General features: G+C 37.5%; 1 protein-coding gene across 1 annotated transcript in view; it reads right to left on the bottom strand.

The window, feature by feature from the left end:
- The window catches only part of cntn5 (contactin 5), a 155,841-nt gene extending 142,989 nt beyond the window's left edge, over nucleotides 1–12,852 (bottom strand). The window contains exon 1 of the mRNA XM_036536353.1: nucleotides 12,540–12,852. The gene's annotated coding sequence lies outside the window, so the exon portion shown is untranslated. The remainder of the gene's footprint in view (nucleotides 1–12,539) is intronic.
- Between the last annotated feature and the right edge of the window lie 1,002 nt (nucleotides 12,853–13,854).

Raw genomic sequence — 13,854 nt, 5'->3', positions numbered from 1 at the left:
AAGTGCAATTAAACTATTATTTTTTAAATTTTTTTGCTATCAATTTTTTTCAAAAGCATATCAATCTAATGATCTATGGGTACGATGGAACGACATGAACCAAACCCAAAATATTATGGAATCTATGTAATCTAATTAAATTCTTCAATGTATGTTACAGTAAAACTGGTAAAGACTTTATATTGAATAAGATTCTGATGCCATTTCCTTATCATTGAATGACTAAGTTAAGCAAGTATATCATAGCCCTTGTTTGTTAAATAATATTCAACTGAAATGGAGAGACAAAATGATGTGGACATTTGTTCTGCCATGTTTTCATTTCCCTTAACAGTGGGATATTCCCACTGTACATTTGCTGGGGATTCTGTTGGGAAATTTGGGAAATTCATACCACATAGAGAGAAGCTGATGCATGTTTATACACCAGAGGCTGTGTGTAGTATAGCTGTGTAGTTACACTTTGGTTCTGGCTGCTGTGTTCGGCAACAGGATGTTACTCGCATTGCATTTATGGCAGATCAAGCTCCATGGTGCTGTCCTTCTTGGCAGGACAACAGAAGACAGGCACACTTTCAGCTTGAAGAGAAATTGCTATAAAGTTATCTCCTCAAGACAGTTGACAAAAACACTTGTTTATGTTGACATTCTATCCTTTAAATTGAAAAACATGGAATCCTGAAAAAAACTGAAGGTGTCTAGACCTCCTAAATTCTTTTTTATGTAGAGCTGATCATTTAATCCTAGGTAGACTTGTGGTGGAATTTTGGGGGTCATTCCTATGTTCCCAGGGTCCTATGTTCCCCAGCTCTATATTCACTTAATATGACATGGATAATGCTTCCATGTCAGAGCTCAAATTGAGGTTTAGGTTAGGGTTAGCGTTAGCATTAGTTCTAGGGTTAGCATTAGCTTTGGCTTTCTGTTTAGCATTAGCATTAATGTCAGATTTAGCCTTGCAATTTGGGTGAGAGTCAGAGTTCGGGTTAGGGTTAGGTTTAGAGTTAGGGTTAGCATTAGCATGTGGATAAGTGTTAGCATTAGCATTTTGGCTACTATTAACATTAGCATTAGATGCAAGGTTAGCATTAGCTGGCGTGTTAACAGAATATTGAACTGGGGAACATAGACCCTGGGAACATATATACGCTCTCGAATTTTGAGGCCAACATACTGAGACCACTGGAATGTTGCATTTTGGGGAAGACAGGGATAACGACAGACCAGTAGTTTACTTTGAAATGTAGATATATTAATTTGTAGGGCTACAATCTGTCTCATACACAAAGAAAGAGCTCCATTTCTAAACACAATTAGCACTATTTGGGAATCAGATAAAAGACAGATTTTGAGACATAGATTCCCATCTGGCATGATTTACTTGCATAATTTCTGATTTGCTATCCAATAGTGAGTCAAAACTACAGCCTGATAGTTCAGGTGCGAATGCACTTACAGATGTTTTGGGTTGTTGAATTAGATGGGAATATTCCATCTGATTGTAAGGTTATTTTAAAATGTACAGTGTAAGATAATATTCCAAATACTGAGTTGCAACTGAGCTGCAATTTTCTGTTTTTCTATGAACCATGTTCACTGGAGAAAAACTGGAGCATCACAGCACATGTGTACAGAGTGTATAAACGTAAGACTTTTTCAAAAAGAAGTGGGGTTATTTCAAAACAGAAGCAATCAGATTGGATAGAGTCAGGATCTCAATTAATTTAAAAGCTTTCATCTGCCTGTTGCAAGGTGTGATGGAGTGTCTAGTTTTGGGCAATCCAATTTATCCTGTCCTTTGTGACATTGCACAGTTGAAGAGGGACACAATTTAATCTGAAGTACCCAATGAATATTTTTCCCACATTTTCCTCCAGGCATTTTTACTTGGCAAAAGTCAAATAAGGTAAGAATCACCCTGTGGCTATAAGCAGACGATACGCATAGATGCCACATAATGCACCGAGTGATAAGGCAACAAGGAATCTGAGTCAATCTTGGGGACAAAAAGCCTGAAGAAAAAATAACCATGCAAATTATTATGGAACACTGCAATTTGATGTGCTTGCCACCTTGTCAACATATCCATAGCAATGCGCTCATGTAAAGCATGCCAACATTTTATTTTCTCACACAGAATATAATAAAAGCTAATTAAAATACATTTAGATGATGCCTGTAACTATGTATGTTATAGTACTAGACCAAATCTTGACTTTTTATACAAGAAAACTGTGTCTGAAGGCAGCTTCTTTCTAAGTGTAAATTTAAGCTAAAATATTCTGAGCTGTTTCAAAATGTTTATTATATTCCATTGTTAATTTAGCTGCTAAAGGCTTTTGTCAATCTTAAACCTTTACAAATCTTGTGGATTTCTGTACTTTCATTACCTGACTGCCAACACCACCACACAGAATAAACACAACTAGAGTACAATAATGCTGTAAATATTTTCAGAAAACAAAGTGAAAATTCATTAGTTTTGCATAATACCACTGGGTCAATATTCCAATAACATGCTTTATGCCTTATACACAGATGGGTGGCTGCCATCATGTAAGCAAGCTGATATGAAACTCAAAACTGAAATCCCTTAAACCCGCCATGAGGCAGTTTGGTGTGACTAAGACAGCGTGAGAATGTAAAGGGAAATTAATGTACCTTACAATTACTTTAAAAGTTACAAATAAAATGAAATTTAAATATTTGTACATTCTCAAGTACAGAAACTGCATGAGTCTGAGTTGCAGGTGCAACTCCTACCAAATTCATGCTCACTTCTCCAGTTCCAATGATCACTCATGTGTAAATCTAGTCCTTAATGGACCTGTTTCTAAAAACACACTTTACATCAAGGTGACTCCTCTTCTCCCCAAATCGGTGATTTGCAGCCACTATTTCCGAAAACAGAATGCTTTCAGGGTAATGAGATGGCGTAATGCTACGATTGTTATGAACTATGCCTGACTGACTATTTTGCAAACAATTATAAATTAACCTGACCAACGTGGTACCTGTTGTTTAGTATCAGATTTCCTGGGTAACTGTGCAAGCAGAAACGCTTTCAGAGTCACGGGATGCTGAGCCGCAGTGTTGGAGGGTTAAATGGAGCAAAGCCGCATTGATCTGAGTCCAGAGCCAACGCTAGCATTTTAACTGAGAGAGAACAACTTCTTTTGATGTGCTAAGATTTTTCACAGCATCATGTGATGTGAGCTGTCATGTACAGCACTACTTTGTGCAGTGCTTCACTGTTTTTTTTTTTGCTGGGCTTAGGTCAAAGCTTTTATCCACCCACTGAGCACAAATTACAAACCTGCTACTGAAGGGTGATTTTTTTACATGTCGGAGGTCCCTGGTTCTTTCCTAGCAAGCAAGAGTTTACTCATTTCTAAAGAAGTTAAACAAAAATGAACACAGACTGCAAAGGAAAAAAAAAAAACTACAGAAATATATTTCCTTTCATCTGCATTCTTATTACTCTGGCAGCCCAAATAAGCATTGTTTCTTCATTTTTTTGTTCACTTATTTAAAGCAATAACAGCCATATTTGTTTCATTAATCATTTTTGAAAAAGTTGCAAGTCATTACCTACACAACACTTTAACATTCACTACAGCTTTTAAACCTTTACATGGTCAATTTTACTTCCTTAAATGTGAACCTTTTACAAAGATCTGCTGAACAAGGAACTTAATAGCACAGTACAATTGACTGCCTTAAATGTGATTCCATTAGGCTCTTAAGATCTCTGTTTTTGAAAGTAGAGTGGAATTCTCTGCGGGATCCCTCAATATCTACTTCTACTATTATTATTAGCACTCATGTCAACAAGAGTGCATGGATGATTTTCAGGTATAGCTACTGGGATTTACCAAAAAACAACACAAACCAGCTCCATATAAATTGCCCCAATATAATACTGTATCACATCTTTCAGGCAAAATGGCAAAACACTTCATGTGTCAGAAATATATACTGGATAATGTATATACAAATATATACATTGGAAAAACTCTGGAATATGAAGAAATGTACTGGAAGTGATACAAAAAACTATCTTCAAAAAAGTATCTTCTTATATTATCTGTTCTTTGCATCAAATTTAGTCTCACAGGAAATTTTTATGCAAGCCTTTGGGTTTAGTAATCACTGAATCAAATATGAAATGTATAAATAAGCATAGTAAGAAACACTCGCTCAAACCTTTTAGGCAAAGTCTAGCACCAACCAAGGTCAAGGATATGCTAGCCTAATTAACTTGTTAGCTCAGCACCATTAACACATAGTAATTAATAAAAAGGGGAATAATAACATAATTACAAATGTAGGACCATCTCATGTAATCATCACTGGTGAAGGAGAGGGGGCATAAATGCAAAAAAAAATTCCAAAGAGTATGATCTCAGAAATAATTTATAGCATATGTTTGATATGATGAACCATTTCAATCCACCTGAGGACACCTTCATTTAAAGAACCTTCCTCTTGCTAGAAATTAGAAACATTGAACCCTAGAACTTTCCACTTGTCTGACAACTACATCCCTCATCTGTCTGAAAAGGGATGTGACTTCTTTAAAGTTACAAAACATCTAAAAGGTAACTGGTACTGAACATCTAATTGTCAGAGACACACCCTGACACCTTGAAAATGGAAACTTAGTTTCTTGGAAACACACGGCATGTTACTCAAGAATAGTCCAACATTCAGTGTGATTCATCATAGTGCAATGCAGTGCACACCTACACGTGTCAGCAAACGTTTTACTGCCAGTTTCCATCTTATGAGGCATTTGTCAAGCAAAGGAGACAAGGAACAAAAACAGAGACCTTTTAGGAAATATTTCTGTTGTGTACATTACTAACACCTTCTTTCCATCAGTGTTAAATGAAGGTACTGTTATTACATTGGGGGAACTAATCTCTGAGTAAGAAAATGCATGTAGTATATTGCAGAGATGAGATGTAATGAAGAGAAAACATAGCACACACCAGATATTGCTAATTGGTGTTTAAAGGTGTTTATCATATGTACAAATCATTATTTGACATTTGTTGTCTGTACCATAAAATGAAATATAAAAAGAAGAGCATAAACAGATTTAGCCTTAGATTTAGTAAATGGCTACTTAATATTACAATGAATGTATAGCATATGCCTAATTTTCACTGGTCTGAATAAACCCGACTTATAAATATTATTTGAGAATTTGAAATTGTTGCTTGGAAACCACAAGGAAAAATGACAGTAACTATTAGAAATTATCTTTTACTATAATCCCAGCATGTTTTCCCACACATGACATTGTTGCTATGGGCATGTTTTGTGTGCTTGTTTTAGGTTGAAGAAGATGTTGTCCTCTGGGCATTTTCAGTTTATTAATCTCAAACCTCTTTGTAGACATCCCTGAAGACCCATTACTTTAACTCAGCAACACTCTTTTTTCACACTCACCCTCCCAGAAACAAAAAGCCATTTTATTCAAGTTTCCCTAGGGCCAGCATTCACTGACTTTGTCACTTTCAATTATGCCTAATCCCAGTTCTGCTGTCCCATGTCAATAACTTTTAACTTTCAGGAGAGCGTAACTTTCAAAACATTTCATTCCACTTTTATTTGTGTGTGTGTGTGTGTGTGTGTGTGTGTGTGTGTGTGTGTGTGTGTGTATGTGTGTGTGTGTGTGTGTGCGTGTGTGCATGCGTGTGTGTGCGTGTGTGTGTGCATATGTGTGATGTGGGTTGTGGCTTTTATTGGTCTTAAAAGGTAAAGAAAGAACCAAGAGTAAGTATTAACAAACATGCTATAAAAGAAAAAAAGTTCACATTGAATAATTTTATTTTAAAAAAGTTATATTTTAACATTACTAGTCCTGCAAATTCATATTTCTCTCAAACAATAATCATTCCAGAACAGACAAGTCTCACATCCCTCTAATTAGTATTTCGTAAATCCTCTTCTGACATGGATTAAACTGACAAGATGCCTCCTGGAGAGTTTTATGAGGTTCTGGCACTTCTGTGTGGGATTGGCCTTGACAGAATTGGATCTAGGTCCATCACATTTCTCAGTTTTCATTTGTGGATTGCTTTCTTGAGTATGGATTGCAAATGTTTAATTGGATTGAGGTATGGAAACTGAAGTGATCAGTTAAATGTACTGTGTGCTCACTTAACCGTTAATATGTATTTTCAGAGGAATGGTTTGGATCACTGTCATGTTGGAGCCACCAAGCTGGAGCTTCTTGGCAGAGGGAACCAGGCATTTGACAAAAAATTCTCAGTACATGTTGCAGTTCATATCACTTTCTATTTCAACAAGGGCTCCAGGACCCAGTGAGAAAGTCCAAAATGAGACATTTAGATGGAGTTTGGCAAATTCTAGCGGATTCTTTTTGTTGTTTGCCTTTTTTGACTTTTGAGGCTTTTTCCCTGCCTGTGAATGCATCTTTCTGCTAGAGGGCACTGAAACTGAACAGGTAGGTATCATACCACTTAACAACATGCAAGCTGTGTCCAGGTCTGATTCTGTCTCTCTTTCTCAAATACAAGCACTGCTAGCCTTCTTTGTAACATGCTTCCAAAGCCACTTGTCTCGCAGCACATGGTGACAAGACAGATATTCATCCTCTTATTGGCATAGTTGCTACTTGACCAAATTTCCTAATAATGGACAATAATAATTCCCTTACATCCATCTTCAAATTTGTAAAGGTACATGACCACTTTAGAGTGCTCTCTAACCTTAACCATGACAATGCATCTCCTCTGTGTTCTCTTTTTACATAATATGGGAACTGGAAGCATTTGGAAGCATCTATATAATTCCAGAGGTTTCCACTGAACTTCAAATAAGCAGAATGTTGGTGTTAATTTCTTCATGGTGTGAATATATGTGTGAATAATCACACCCATAATTAATCTGAGTGTTATGACACTGACCTTTAAACATCAGCCCTCCTCCCCTTCTCGAGATTAGATGGTCAAATTAGATTACAAAATCCTGTACCAATACTGCTGTTTTCTCTGACATGAAACATGATTTTATCGGTTTGTTTACAGATGAATTCAATACTGCCTTAATTAACTAATTGATTAATTGAAGTACCATCATGAAAATAATGGAGGTTTATTTAAGAAGCTTGTCCTTCTTTGTTCTTTCATGCATGCTGATGAAGGATGAACACAGAGACATGTCTCCGCTATGAATAAAGTCTAAACTAACACAGCATGTGCCTTCCTACAACTTTTTGTGTTTATCCATTAAATATTCAGCTCCGCAAAAAGCTTTACTTTGACATTCATTTATTTTACAGTTGAGCACTTTTGGAAATTTTTATTTACAGTTCCACACCTATGAAAAATTTTGTTTTGTTTTTGGGGGGCCAGGAGAGTTGTGCATTTTTCCGGGACAAAAGCTTAAATTGAACACATCTAAATCCATCAGCAAAGAATGAGTTTACATGGAGTCGTCTCTGCTTGACTGACTCGTGGTACAATCTTCTTAGGTTACTTCGTCTTGTAGTTCACAAGATTGTCTGACATACCTTTGGGTAAGCAAAAAGGTATAAGGAAAGAAGCTATTAACCTTCCTGCAGGAGGGGGATATAAGGTAGTATATATTGCTCACAAGATGAGAGCTGAGCAGTTGTAGAACAACTCTTATCTCGACAAATATGGTGTTACTTGTAAGTGTATTTCACTCTTATTATGGAGTGATTCAAACAGATCACTCTTTGCTTTGGTTTACCCTGACACAGCCCTAAAATCAAGTTTAATATTATTATTATTATTATTATAAAACATTTTAATGAATACAGATAATATTTCACTACTGCAAGCAAGCTGATACTGGAAGGAGGTTGAAGCTTCTCTAATAATATGAAATGCTCTGAAAATGTCAGAAAATACATAAAGTAAATGCAGTGAAAATGAATCTAGTTCTCACAGCCACCCCCCCCCCCCCCCCACCACACACACACACAACATTCCTCATATCATCCTCATAAAAAATATCTTGATAAAAAGGAACATAAAAGCAGTGTGAAGCCACAGTGATGTAGCTCTCAGCATTTAAGGTGATTTACATCAAAGCGCATGGTGTGCCCGCTGCAGTACTCCCTGAGGACAGAGGGCATTCTCATTTAATTGTCCCAGAAAAAGTCTGCATTTGACCTCGGCCTTGGCAGTGTGTGCAAAACCACACAGAATCACACACAGTCAATTAGGATGCACTGGGTCAAGGGATCAAATATGCTGAGGAAAGCACATTGTAGGCCCTTCCTGAAACCCCTGTGTTGTATAGCTGCATAAATGAATTCAAGGTGGAATAACCCTGTAATAACATTCTCCACATAATGAAGAAAAAAAAAAAAAACATTTTTACCATGTCACATGGCGCGAAACAGCATGAAATAAGAATGCATGAGAGACACATCCTTAGTTTTAATATAATTATTCATCATATAGGCATGGATGGATACCTTATAGATGTGATCATAGCAATGATCCTGGCCTATCTTAAGTCTGTCCAAACTAGACAAAAATATATGTAGCTAATGTTAGCTATAGCAACTATCTATAATCTAGGTTGACAAATAGGATTCCATTTGTCTCAATATGCAGTGTGTATGTTAATATGCATATCAATGGTTGACCCTATTTCCTACAGGTGCATTTTTTCCAACTCCAGATATCTACACATAAGCACTGGGGCTTGTGTTCTTTTTCCTAATTGAGGTTCAAGTGCTGAAATATCAAACCGCATTTTTCCCATCTCTACCATTGGTAAAATGGATAAGGAAACACATTACCCTACTGATAGTTTAAATTTTATTGAAATTTACATAATAGTTTAAACTGAGTATTTACCATGGACAGTGAGAAATGTGTTTTGACTACACAGGGTATTTCGTAGATACATTTTCATATGAACATAATCAATATCCACATACCACAAACACACCACTGAAGTTAAATGAATACACTAAGAATTTAACTTCAAATAAGCTGAAATGTATGGGTAAAAAACACAGTGATATGTAAAAACTTGCAGCTAGAACTGGTTGATAGCACGATAGTGTTCATATGCAAACAACTATAAGAGACAGTGGACACGGTCATATTTCCTTAAAATAAATGCATGGAGCACAATAAGAGAAGAAATTTGCGTTGGAATGCAATCTGCAAAGTGCACTGCTGTGTCAGCCATCTTTCCTTCATTTTAAATAAACACAAACAAGAACAGCAGTAACCTATGTGGCCTTATACACTTTCTTTTATTAAACACAGAAATGCAGTCTCTCAGACAAACCAATGAAAACTTAGATATTGTATTGTCCTCCACAGTTTCAAAACCCCAAAGAAATGCATCATTAAATCTTAATTTTACAACACTGCTGTGATATAATTCATCTGACAAAGGTAATTAAATGAAAAAAATAAAAAGTAAAGACACCAACATTTCACACAAACCATGAAAAGCTATAAACATACCCCATGGCATTATCCATCAAGGTCTACACTTGGTGCTATGCTGTGGCACATATGTTTAAAATAGATCTTTTCACTGCAGACATCAATTTCTTGCAAATGTATCACTAAACCTTCAGGGCAGGAACAATTCAAGAGCAGGAAGTATTACCCAGCCATCATGTTTTATCCTGATTTAATCAGAAAAAAATATATATTCCCCAAGGCTACTTTTAAGCACAGGACTGTGGGAAATGGTGTCCTTGTATTTTATCTGGGAATGTTTACAGGATCTTGTTTTCCTTTGAACTCATATGCATAGAAAGCCAACTTCAACTTTGCTGGGTGTTGAAAGCCTTTATGAACATTCAAAGAAGTGCAATTTCAGATGATAGCTTCATGAAAACAGATACAGTTAAATTACCAACATAGCCTTTCATGTAAAAAAGTTTCTACTCACATCAACCACCTGACCACAAAATCTGTCTGGGCCAAGATGAAGAGTTTAAAAGTGAAAAATGTATTGCACCCATTAATTAGACTGGAGGTAAAGTACTTGTGTGTGACTTCTTTATAAAGTTTCCTAAAGTCTGCTTTTTGGAGCTGCATACACCTCCAAAACTGCATGAACTACTTTGCATTTTCAGTTTAAAGGTTCAGCTGAAATAAAGGTCCGACCTAATTGCACATCCCCAATGCGTTGCTTCACAAATACAGTACCAGGTCACACACAGAAGCCAGAGCTTATCACAGCAGACAGGCAAGAATGGGTAAAGGCTCTGATATCAACCTTGGCCTTCAGAATTACTGGGCATGGTTTACAGTGCATCCAAATAATAATGTCTAGTCTCCTTCACAGATTCAGTGCAATGACGCCACCTGTCCTGCACAAGTGTAATGCTTTCTCTGCCGGGCAGATTGTTGAGTGCATTTCACTGCTGGACTGGCTGATGGAATGGTCACAGGAACCCCTACTGGTTTGTGAATCAGAAACAGGACCACTTTGCCTTAAGGACAAGGATGCCACAGGGACTGAGCACTCTGCCTTGAAGACAAGTGTGCTGCAGGCATTCAATGCAAGCTTACAGCTGGCCCTCTTCATTTATGCAAAGAAGGATTTGCAGTTTCAAAATATAAATCCATCAAAACCTTTTTTTTTTCTCTTTTCCTTTTTCCTCCGCTGACTGCAAATGTTGAATCAAGACCCCAAACACTTGTTTCTACATCCTACACAATGTATCAAACCCAGTCTCAACTGGGAGATTACGCTATGTCTGGTTACGTAGATCTATCTGAAGACAAACACTGGTGTTAGTCACCTAGTGTTATCTTGATGGCACAGAAAAGGTGCCAGCTGAGACATGAAACAAGTCATTGGTCATTAGGCATTCCAGTAAAGTTTAATTAGTATGCAATATATGGCCTCTTCGTATCAGTGAGCCAATTTATGTATTTAAAGCAATCCTGTCAAGGTGAACCTGAGCCAAAGTCTCCATCAATAGAGCCATAACAGTACAAATGTTGACACATGTCACTCACATCACACATGTCAGTCAGAAGAAAAGTATTCTAATGCACTGACATTTCTAGATGTGTTCAATATATTGTTCGAAACAAGTCCACAAAGACAAGCCAACAGTACAGAGGAATTAATTCAAAGGGGTTTCTGTTGCAGGGGATTTAAAACTTCATGATCACAGCTATTCAGATAATAATGCCAGGCAGGCAGAGCAGATGCAGCATGCACTTTGCTAATCAGCTAGTGCTGTTATTAAACACACACAAGTTGCTCAGCATGTCTTGTGGTAAAAGGCATCTTAAAAGGCAACGGGCATAAATTTACTTCAGTGACAGTGAAATGAATCAAAGTGCATTCATATAATAGACACTCAACAGTCACGGAATCCCGCGGACTAAAGCCAATCTGCAATACATAATTTAGATAATAACTCGCGCGCTGATGTTTTCCAAGCCTGATTGTTTGTGTCAAGCATCCTATAATCACATATTTAAATAGCTTCCCTGCCAACACTGCAGTGAATGCAGTGAATGAAAAATAAAATTATTAACTGTCCCGTGAACTACCCACAGTAATACTGCCACCGTAATGGTGACCATGGTATATATCCACTGTAACACAGCTGATGGACAGAATATTCACCAGATTCAGATTTATTCTTGTAAAAAAAAAAATCAACTCTTCAAACCACTGGTATTCAGTGAAAAGTTTTCCGACTGTAACTCTGGTAACTCAGAATTCGATACAGTGACTACCAATGATTTCATCGGTACAGTAGAAGTAGATTACTTTGACTGCCAATTTTGTGTAGTTAGGGAATGGCGATCAAATCAAAGCATTTTGCAGTGATCGAAATAAGTAGTGAATGATGCTACCTGTTATTTACAATTGAAACAATGCATGAATGATACTTGATTATTAAAATCAGTCAATATAGGTATAGCTTTCGACCATAACCTTTAAACTTCCAAGTTAAACCTTCCCACAAACAAATGTATAGTTCGGTTGTATTATTGTTATTGTTATTATGTGTACACACACACACACACAGTAGTATTTTGGAAGTGTCAATTTTCCAATAAGCGCCAAGTGCATAAAGGTGCAAGATACAACTACAGAGTCCTGTGAATTATTTCAACATACAATATGAACACTCGGTAAGAAGTTGTTTGGTCGTGTGACTCCATCTAAAGCAAATATACTTCTTCAACTAGTTTCAAATCAACCTGTTAAAGAAGTTAGTGGGAGCACAGGCTACCCGTCTTTTATCTTAGCATACACTCTTTGACATCAAATCTGTAAAAGCACGACACAAAGGAAGATAAAAATATGAATTACTTTTATCATTCGTGTTGCAGCTGCTGAAGATGGTAATTAATATTAAATTATTGTACACTTATCCCAATACTCTGCTCCTCTATACTTTGTTCTCCAAAGATGATGCCAAACGAGTGTCCGGTGGCTCGTTTCACTTTTTATCCCTTTTAAAACATTTTCTCCTCTCCAAATACATGATTTCGATTAAGACGAGCTCTAGGTAGCCTACTTACTCTATATGCAGAGGAATGCAATGCCGTTCCTCATTCGTACCGTTCCAGTGTCGCCCTCCAAGCTCCGTTCGTAAACCCCGCTCGCCTGCAAACCTGATGGGAATGCGGGGATGGCAAGGAAAGCTGTATCCAGAAGGGGTCCCGTGAGTCTTTAACTGACGGACGGACGTATGTAGTACATCCTTCAATTCAGACCTCGTCAATTCGATTTTGTCTGATCTCCGTTGCGAAGTCGTTCTCACCCTTCACCGGCCGTCTGCCGCCGTCGCACAGAAATGCAACGATAGCAACGCAGAGGTTTACTCCACAGCTGCTCGCCTCACTTGTGCAGCGCTTGCTTTGCCACACAGTTTCTGGCAGCTCTCGGTTCGCTCTCTCTCTGTATCACTCAGCGAGCAGCGTAAGTCCGGTAAACGCGAATTACCATTCGAATAGCCCGTTTGTCATCCTTCTTATGGGATGTTGCTCCCCTGCCTTGTCTTGATTTTTGTTTTTATGCACTCGTGTACGATATAGTATACTGTCAACGTTCAGCAGCCATCTCATGGGAGTTAAAAAAAAAAACATTTGCAGTTACTTGTTAATTTACGAGCTGCTTCCGTTTCTTTGCAATGCGTATTGGTCGGTGTACATTTAGTTAAAGCATGTATATTATTGTGTGCAGCTGCATTCAATCTAACGTTTTAATCAAACGCAATTAAAGGTAAGCATCTACAAGTTAAAACACAAGCAAGTACAGCTAAGTCATCGGCACCACATGCCGAAATTAATTTAATTTAGCTTGTTTCACGTTACACTCTTGACAATTGCCTCGTTCGCCAAGAGTGCTATAGTAAGTAACACGAGATTGATTAATCCATTAATGATCTCATTCATTTGCTCATTCGTTGAAATAACCGAGGTAATAGATGGGATTAACACAGAAGCCTCGGCACTTCCTGATCCTGCAATTTTCTTTGAAAAATATAGCATAAATCGGTAAGTGTACGTGTAATTGTAGGATACTTCTTTAAAGCAGCAGCAGTACTAACAGAAGTAATAGTAGTACCGGCAATAGTTTTGATAGTAGTATTTATAACAAGATTAACCTACTCTACAAGTACTCCCAGCGGTGGTCCATGTGCTACATGCCAGACTTGGCAATGTAGTATATTCATTCCTACAAACGGTATCCTTCTCCTCGCTTCACTGTGCCTGCTTGGAGAGCTACTCATTAGATGTGTCATTAGAAAGTTGTGTTCATCCAGCAATTCCAGCCGTCTCTCGTCTGATGCAGTATTTGTTATTCACTATTCACTGTTCAGAGCAACTGGTA

Source organism: Megalops cyprinoides, chromosome 9 (assembly GCF_013368585.1).
Source record: "Megalops cyprinoides isolate fMegCyp1 chromosome 9, fMegCyp1.pri, whole genome shotgun sequence".
In the NCBI taxonomy this organism is placed as follows: domain Eukaryota; kingdom Metazoa; phylum Chordata; class Actinopteri; order Elopiformes; family Megalopidae; genus Megalops; species Megalops cyprinoides.
The sequence above is the reverse complement of the archived record's forward strand: the minus strand, read 5'-3'. Positions and strand labels throughout refer to the sequence as shown.